The sequence below is a fragment of the Papaver somniferum genome, unplaced genomic scaffold (assembly GCF_003573695.1).
Source record: "Papaver somniferum cultivar HN1 unplaced genomic scaffold, ASM357369v1 unplaced-scaffold_15, whole genome shotgun sequence".
In the NCBI taxonomy this organism is placed as follows: domain Eukaryota; kingdom Viridiplantae; phylum Streptophyta; class Magnoliopsida; order Ranunculales; family Papaveraceae; genus Papaver; species Papaver somniferum.
Window position 1 is genome coordinate 4,242,209 of NW_020624376.1, and position 9,621 is coordinate 4,251,829.

A 9,621-nucleotide genomic window follows, 5' to 3' on the forward strand; every position below is an offset into this window, starting at 1 on the left:
GCTGATAAGCTGTTGCGAATTTTCAGTTGCTAATTTCAGTTGCAAAATATTCGCAACAGTAAAGTTACAAAACTCGCAACCTTTTGTTTCTGTTACAATTCCAACTAAATCAGGTTATACGCGTGCGACTCGTGAGTGTGGCTGCACACACATTTAAGCTGAGTCGATTTCAGCCCATTCAGATGTGAAACTGACTCGGGTTAGCCTACTATTATCATCGACCTCTATTCTATCTCATTCTCCTCTCTCGTTCTCTCTCGTTCTCACTTCTCAGTCTCTCGATTCTCGTCTCTCGATTATTTTTTGCATCATGTCTGAAATTCGAAGATTTCTGAGATCTCAAATCCCAAATCAAACCAAACTATTTATTTTTTGCCTTAGGGTTTCAAGGTTTGCATATAAAAGTTGTTTTAGGGTTCAGTCTCTTCTCTAGTCTCCAAAAAATCTCAAGAGCAGCAACACAAGAGAAGAAGAAATGACCTAAATTTCTCATTTCCTTGTAAGTATAATAATGTTTCTCGCTTGATTTCATCCATATGTTTGATTTCCGATTCTGTGTTTGATTGAATCTGATCTCGTGTGAAATCCCTAAATTTCTAGGGTTTTTGATTTGAGAGATCGTGAAGAGGAACAATACTTTCCTCGTCAAAGAGTTTGGAAATGGAAATCAGATGGTTCAGTTCAGTAAAGAACCTAACAATCTCTACAACGTTAACTCCTTCAAACACTCTGGTAAGATAAATCAATACAACTGATCTTCTACTTTTGAGTTATGATTTGCGTTTTTTTTTTTTTTTCTTTTTTTTTGTTAGGTTAGATTTTTTTAGGGATTTTGTTAATGATGATTTGGGTTTGTTTTTTGATTTTGTTAGTTTAGATTTTTTTCAGGGATTTCGTTAATGATTTGTTGTTACTAGTGAATTGGGGTCTTGTAGGTTAGCAAATGCAAAGACTGTTTCAGTCAAGCTGGAAAAGATTGAAGGTGTTGTTCTTGCTACTACTAATCCTAACAAACAAAAGAACCCTTCAAGTTTGGTGGACAAAACTGTCATGAAGAAGAAAATCAGTAGAACGGCTAAGGATGTTGCTAAACTACCTCATCTCTCCAATTTGGCGTACAAACAAGTCGCTCTGCCTGACGTTGAAGTCGGTTCATACGTCTTGGTCATAGTTGGTGAGGTCTTCTAATATGCATTTTATCTTCTGTATAATAACTCTTCTTAACTTTCATTCCATTCTGTTGATGGTCAATGTTCATCTGATAGTCCCTTACTTCCAAAATTGGACAAGCTCATCTTAACACATTGTAGTATATCAGATCTCAGCATAGAATAGTATACTGACTCTTAGATCATATAGGTTCATCTTATCCTTGATATCTTCTTCTCTCAATATGCTCTAGTCTGGAAGATAATGACATGGCTCGTAATTCTAGAATTTTCTACATATTCCATTCCAGTTCTATTGGCCATTATATATTTGTTGTTCGCATATCATTGGTTTCTGATTTTCTCAAGGTTGGGTTTACAGGCCGCAGAGATTGAGAGGCGTGCCGAGATCATAATTAGATACTACTACTGCTTGGTAAATATAATATACATTTATGTTTATTTATGGATTTTGTTCACAGTGCATTAGTTCGATAGAAGCATATAACTGCTTCCATATCTGTTTAGTATGCATTTGAATTGCTTTTGTTGATATGACCATCTCTCTCATATTGTGGTTTTCAATCGTTTCCCTGCTTTTGAATTTGTTAGTTAATCTATTTGATAACTTTGTGGTCTTGATTTTAAGGGGATGGAGAGTCACGGAAGTCTACAACCTTTAAGCAGGTAGAAAACCAAAAGTTTTCGTATAATTGAAAATCAAACAACATATTTTGCATTTCCGGTAGGTTTTGATGTTGTAATTTTGTTTCACTTGTTTATCTCTCTAACATAGACTGGGTTCTTCCGAGACTAAATGACTCTGATGCCTTCGGTTTTTTATTTTATTAGGAACGCCAAGATTCCATGTATAGGATGGTGGAGGGAAAGGTTGTTCCCATCTTGGTAATTGAAGGATGGAACTTAATTAATAGTTTCCATTTACAAGAGATTGCTGAGCTCCGGGGAATCCCTTCTTACTGGATGGACAGCGAGTAGAGAATAGGACCAGGAAATACAATTAGCTTTAAGTTGCTTGTAAGTTGTTTTTCTTATCAGTCTTGGTTACTTCTCTCTGCTTTAAGGGGCGTCCTTTACACTTTTTGATTTCATTCTGGATTGTAGAATGTACCTGCTGTTGTACTTCTCAGATTTCTTCGAGAGCATCGATCTGAATAGGCAGATAGTAGTATTGATATTAATACATAATGTGAAAATTTTAAAGCTTTCTACTTTGCTGTCAAGTTGTTTAATCCTGAGTTCACTCATTTCAGCCTGATGAGCCCACTGTTGAAGACGAATAGGATGATGACGAGGACAACGATGATGAGCATGATGATGTTGAAGGTAATTGAACACTATCGAAATGTGATTTTTTTTTGTGACGTCACTAATATTTGTTTTATCCTGTGAATCTAATATTTGTGGATGTTGCCCTTTATGATTTTAATCATTCCCTAAAATGTCATTGTAACTTGATCCATTGACAGTATCACATTACATGAATTTTTTAACAAAACTATTTCAGTAAATAAATACATGATTATTCCAAAATACACTATTTGGTCATAACTATATGGTTCCTTTATGAACCACATATTAGTTTCTACTGCATATGTGTTTGTTGTTGGATCACTTGAGCTTCCTACATTGTTGAGCACAATGATGTTGTAGTTGCAGTACAACACATGTTTAGACCAGTCAATGTGACATTGTTTGGGATGCTGTAATTAGTTGCGTTTAGCAAGTCCGGTAGCTAACTAACCCAATTTTTGTTGCAGGGAAGTTGCTTGTATGCTTGCAGATGACTGCAGTAGACGTGTGATGATTGAGATAGGTGGTGACGGTGATATACCTTATCCTACCTGTATCTTCAGTGGTCTTTTCCTTTCTTACTTTGGAATTTTTTATTTGATGTTGCAGGAGTTTTGAACTGTCTTTCCAAGTTCTATCCCTGGGATTCAAAGAGGGTACTAATTGCAGTGAGGTTGATATCATCAAGGCTTGAATATTGACTACTTTATTTTTGGTATTCTTTTACTTCTGATATGCTTGTTACCTTTCGGGCTTTGGTCTTATTCTTCAGCTGGATATTTTGTTTTTTTTCCTGTATGTAACTTTAAAATTTGGCTTAAGTCACAGTTTGCACAACTTGATATATTTTCTACCAAGTTCATTTGTACTGTATAATTTTCTTTTGCTATAAATTTTAACATGCCTCAGTTTGTGCAGCTTTCGAGAGTTGGGTATGCTAAGGCTTCTTATCTCACATGCAATGGGATTCGAGACTATACCTAGATTTACCTTGCTGCTGGTGAGCTATTTGATGGGGATAGACTTGTAAAGTCAGATTCAATCTAATTTATGGGACTTGATTATTTATTTTCATTCGACTTGTTTTACAGGGTCTGGAGGCAGGCTTAGACTTTGATTGTCAGTTGCATCCGATGCTGCCTGTAATAATCTAAATGTGGCGTTGTGAAAGGCTCTGTAACGGGTGGCATGAAGGTGAGCTTAAAAACTTTTGTACATGTGAAATCATTGGTTTGAAATGGTTAATAATATGGAACTGATTGTTTGTAATGTAGAGCCAACGACAAGATTGACTAGAGATCCTTGGGATTGGAAATGTTATTTGTACCTAGTTCCGCAATAATGCCTTGGGCAATGCATCATAATTATTTTGTGTATCAATTGTTTTTTAAGTTGTGTACTGTTACCATGTTGGTTTCTTTAAGGTTGTGTATTTTTGGTTAACTCAATACCCGCTGAGTAAAGTTTTAACATTCATAACATGGAATATCTCTTATGAAGTTAATGCATCTATATTATGTTAGGAATGTATTCGAGTTGCAGAGGTTTTATTTCAAGACTACGTTACTAATGGGATGATTTCATTTTTGCAGTGGTTGTCGGGAAGTTGCTGACTTTGCAACTTATGCATTTGGGCCAACTATTGTGGTCACTCCTTTTGGTGCACTCAGCATTATTATCAGGCACGAAACAAATTCATTCACCAAGTTGTGTACTCTTTCCTCTTAAGTTTTTGTGCTAACAGCCCGTTCGTTTCAAGGAATTGTATTCCTTGGAATCCAATTCCTAGGGGATGCATCCAATTCCTTGAACCGAACGGGGCAAATGAACTCTTTGTAATTGGGAATTTTAACTCCTAGGAATGCAATTCCCTCCAAAATGATAGATTTCCATTGCATTGGTCCAATGATGCAATGGAATTGGATTCCGGGGTAAAAACAAAGGTAATTGAATTACCTCAACCGAACATAAATTTTTTGGATTGGAATCCAATTCCAATAATTGGATTACCCCATAATTGAATTCCTAGGATTCTGATTCTCCCAACCGAACGGGCTGTAAGTGTCATATTCTCTTGCATTGCTGCACTTGCAAAACATAGAAATATCTTATGGAAAAGAAGTCCTTTTCATTTCTAGTTTTATTTTTTGTTCAACAATTTTTGTAAAGTACATTGCTTAGCTAAATTTGGTTCTAGGACATAGGTATCTTGATTTTGTTGGATTAATTTGATTTTTAAATGAATGGGGGCAGCTTGTTTTTGTTTCAGGGAGCTATAATTTTAACCTGGTTTTGAGCGGTCAAAACCAAAATTTTTTGACCGGTCAAACCACATTTTATTGACCATACAAAAATTCGCAATTGCTACAAACAGTTGCGTCCACCTAATTCCGCAACAGTTAAAAACAGTTGCTACTTTTAGACGTTGCAACAGTCAAACTGTTGCGTCCAAAAAATTTTAATGACAATGTAGCCGTTACGAAAAAATGCAACATCGACTTTTGTAACAGAGAAGAACTGTTCGGCCCCACTTTGCAACTGCCAATTACTGTTGCTATTGGCTAAATTTGGTGTAGTGATTGGAAATTGATTTTTCGAAATTGATTAAACCAAAATCCAAATTATAAATCATAAGATATATAAACTCGTTTAAACCCAATCGATTACTTACCTATTTAATCTTCATGGAGATTGTTCAAGACCGGAATCATTAATCAACACGATCTTCAACAAAAATAATCGAAAACCATCAGAAGACGAACCCTAAAACTATCAGAAGATAACCCTGAAAATTGAAACTCTCGATCTCCTCGAATCTAATATGATACCGAAAACTAGAAACAAAAGGAAGAAGGAGATGAACAAGGATCTGTTTCTGAAGTGGTGACTGTGCTGGAATAATGGTGGAGACGATGAAGATGGTGGTGGTGGCTGTTTTTCGGGGAGGAGAAGGAGAGCCAGAAGATTAAAAAGAAGAAGATTGATTTTTGTTTGATCGAGAACAATTTTAGATCTGTCACACAACGAGGGTGAAATAGGTGTTAATGATTAATTAGATTCCCTTTATAAAAGGGAAGGGAATATTTATTTATGGATGAGGATATTTGTGAAGTCCATGATAAGGAAGGATAATTATACAATTTCCACTTTCAAAAACTTCAATCGAGGTTTCCGGCCGAGTCAACAAAAATTCAACCAAAATTTCCGGCCAATTCCATCCAGATACTGTCTCTGAAAAATAGACATTTCGTTATCTTAAATGTCGAAACCGGAATTTCTGGCGAAATCTCGGCCATCTCGGTCGATATTGACCACATTGGTTGAGACTAAAGTCCCCGGTTCATCAAAAAAAAAAAATCGCTTGCAAGTATGTACCTTGAATATAGAAACCTACACACCAAGATAAACTAGAGAAATTATGGTTGGATAGGATTTAATAAGACGCATCTAAACATGTACACAACTCTTGACAAGGTGATTATTTGACACAGAGCGGCTCAGTTCTGACGCGGCTAACAACATCGATATTATCTCAAATACAATGGAGATTTTAATGGAGGTGAGCTGTAATTTGGGGACCAATGCAAATGGTAAAACAAGGGAAGTTTAGCATATCATCGCTGGTATTGTTCAAAAACATCAAGGGGCAATGAGTATTTCCAATGTATGCTGAAATCTTATCATGGAATGCTAGGGGCCTTAATGGCAGTGACAAGATAGAATGTCTCAAAAAACTAATTATAGTGCACAAGCCAAATGTGGTTGTCATTCAAGAAACTAAGATGTGGAAGATTACAAATTGGCTTGTTAACCACTTATGGGGAGGAGAAAACAAAAAATGGTGCATGATTCCATCTGAAGGTCTCAACAAGGGGATGCTTACAATTTGGACTGTTGATACCCTTACTTGTGTTGATGAGGTGATATCTCCAAACACCATAAGCCAAAAATTCAGGAACATTGATGATGGATATGAATGAACACTAACTAATGTATACATCCCTTGTGATGACGACGAAAGATTAGAATTCTGGCATGAACTTGATGAATTATCAGGATGGCCCACTTCATCTTGGTGCATAGCTGGTGATTATAATGCTACGAGAAGAAGACGGGAGAGGAATAGACCAGGAGGTGATGCGCGTCGCTTACACAACAAATTAATTATTTCTTTTCACGCAATTAACTAGTAATATAATGGCAAGGAGTTTGTTCCCACGAAGAGCAGTGAGTTCTAGTTGTTAAATAGTAACCAAAAGGAGGTTTTTAGATTTTAAATTAAACTAATTAATAAAAGAAAATAATAAAAGGTTTGTTGTAATAATAAGAAGAAAGATGACTAGGGAATCCTTCGCCGTCACTGAACTGAAACTTAATTGATACAAATTTATTTCTTGTTGAACTTATATTGTTACCAACCATAGAATATCAATAAGCTCTGTTATCCCCCGGATTCCTGTTGTCACTGGATACGGAAGCGCTCAATTACCAATTTCTATCCAGCTAACCCACCAAGAATAAGTTCTCAAGGTGTAGATTAATCGAATGCTTTACACTCTGTGAATCAGGTTGATCCTAGCATCAGACGCATAGGCTCGGCCTACTTACTAGTGTTATCTTTATACACAATTGCTTAACAGAATCCCTCTGTCAGCTCTTGCGATTTACTACTTGTGTATAGAGTTGATGTGACAATTACATGTATCACACAACCCTAAACTAGTAAAAGAAATATTGATTGTTGATTTAATTGATCACTTTAAATAACCTCTCAATATTCTTAAACATTAAAAATAATAAAGATAATCAACAAATAAATAGAACTTGAAATAAACTTGGTTCAAGAAATTAAGATTTCATTATCATGACTTTGAAATCATCCCTAATCAATAAAAAGATTAGCTACTCATAACCAGAAGAATTCTAAAAATAAATAAGAGATAAAGAATAAAAATAGAATTAAAAGTAAAAGCTCCCGAGAAAAGCAAGGAACAAAAACTTTATTTCTATCTCTATTACTGTCTTCTAACTACAAAAGAAATAATAAAAGAATAAGTGATTTTATCTCAAGTTTTTGGTTGTTATTTATAGCTTTCAGGTACCCTAGCCGATCCACACAACTCTTACATGATAAAGATGCAAAGTCGGTTGAGTTTATCCCACTGATAATTGGGTGCAGCGCGGTACACTCTAGTATCGTGTATATGGTTTCTCATCCGTTCGATCCTCTGAGTACTCAATGTAAATATGACGTGTCTTCTTATGCACCGTTGATATGTCCGACACCAATGCTCCGCAATATACCAGATCATCACTTTCCTGCAACACAGTCAAAACTCCAGCAGAACGGTCCCACCACAAGTCATCTGCATTCGGCCACGTGTTCTCCTTACTCTTTTCCTGATTTGTACGACTTTCACGGCATAAATGCGGCGCGGCTATGATGTGGTCGGGACACATATTTTAATGATGTGGCCCCTTTTTAAATGACCACACGTCTGATAAAGTAGGAAAAATTTTGAAAACCTGTTTTATTACTTAATTGTTTATCTTTTTTTTTTTCCAATTTCCTACTTTTTCTCAAAAAGTAGAGCAGCTACGGGGTTTTAGAGGGGACAAGTTTTTTAGTTAAATAGGTGTCAGAAAATAAAGAGGGGACAGATACAAAAATATGTGACCGACCACATGTGACCGGGGCGGCAGAAGTGGTTCCCATGGTAACCTCATCTAACAACTCTTTCCCTGCCTTATTCTCTTCTTCTTTCAATCAATAGCAGCAGCCATATCTCGACCAAACTCAACACAGACTCAAGTCTCGTTCTTCTTATCACTGCCAATGGCAGCAACTCCTCTTCCATCACTGCGAACTCTCCTCCATTACTGATTACTTCCATCAAAATCATCTCGAGCTCAAACAATTCTCATCGTATCTCTTGATTTTCAGTTCACCATCGTTACAACAGCAAAAGTTGATCATTGATACTTTCAACCCCATCACGTTCTTCCTCTGTGATTACTCGAGCTTGATAACAGCTCCATCTCTGCCAGGATCATCAGCAGCATCATCATTCTATCAACACCATCGTCGAGTTCAATGGCTCCCTGAATTTCGAGCCCTCTGATTTGAAATCAGATGTTTACCCAAGTTTTATATCATCCTCAGGAACCTAATGATATATTTAAATTCGAATATCACGGCTGATCACATCCATCACTATCGTGATCATCATGATCATCAAGTTCTGACTGCCATCGCATGTTTGCTATTTAGGAATAGGGAAGACGAAGTGCCCTGAGCAATAATCCAGGTGCCTCTATCAGTATTCAAAATGTAGCTTCCCCTTAATAGAACGGACGCCCCCTAGTAAAAGACTGTCTGCCTTTAGCAGATCCTGTGAAACAGTCTCCCCGTAACAGAATGAATACCCTTAACGAACAGTGAGGGCGCCAATAGTAGTTTCTCTGGTAAAAGAACCATTTTGCCCTTTTGGTCTTCTAAGTTCTTGTTTTGCTCGTAACTTCTTCATACGAACTCAGAGTGACTCTATTCTTTCGCCATTGCCTTCGTCTTCTCGTCCTCTGCAAAATGAAAAGTAGAAATCTTGTACTTGAACTAGTCCCACTTGGTCTTTGGCTTTTCTCCACTTTTAGCTAGCTTCTTTCCTTGCACAATTAAGTGCAAATTCACTTCTTTTGGATGATTTACCTAACAAAACACAAATAAGAGAAAGCAAGCTTAATATACAATAATTTGCAAGAATATAAGAAATTACTAGCATGGAATTTACACCAAATATATATGAAATATACACTTATCAGGAGGTTATAAACTGGGACGACAACTGTTTAATGACTTCATGGCTAATCAAGATATGATAGACTTACCAGCCACTGAGAGACTCTATACTTGGTCAAATATGCAAGATGATCCATTTCTTTGCAGATTGGATAGGGTCTTGATCTCCTCTGTATATTGTTAGAGCACTACTCGGTCGAACTCGCATGCGTTGCTATCTCAAGCATGTTTGTCAATGTTAGTGATCAAAACTATAAGTCTTGATTTCTAGCCTATTTATAGATGTCTCAGACTAGAACATAGATTGTGTAGTTGAGCTTAGACTTCACGGCGTTCATCATTTGAAGACGAAGAACTACTAAG

At 36.6% G+C, this 9,621-nt stretch overlaps 1 long non-coding RNA gene across 6 annotated transcripts; it reads left to right on the top strand.

The window, feature by feature from the left end:
- Nucleotides 1-257: 257 nt before the first annotated feature.
- On the top strand, nt 258-4,612 carry LOC113335789. 6 transcript variants are annotated; one of them, XR_003353492.1, is made up of 12 exons: nt 258-499; nt 601-732; nt 936-1,174; nt 1,531-1,584; nt 1,798-1,893; nt 2,001-2,186; nt 2,423-2,495; nt 2,930-2,985; nt 3,072-3,177; nt 3,381-3,462; nt 3,554-3,656; nt 4,055-4,611. It is a non-coding gene; the product is annotated as an uncharacterized LOC113335789 (long non-coding RNA). The 6 variants fall into 6 exon arrangements; XR_003353490.1 differs by having other exon boundaries at nt 918-1,174; nt 2,930-3,177; nt 4,055-4,612; XR_003353494.1 differs by having other exon boundaries at nt 2,930-3,135; nt 4,055-4,612.
- Nucleotides 4,613-9,621: the final 5,009 nt, after the last annotated feature.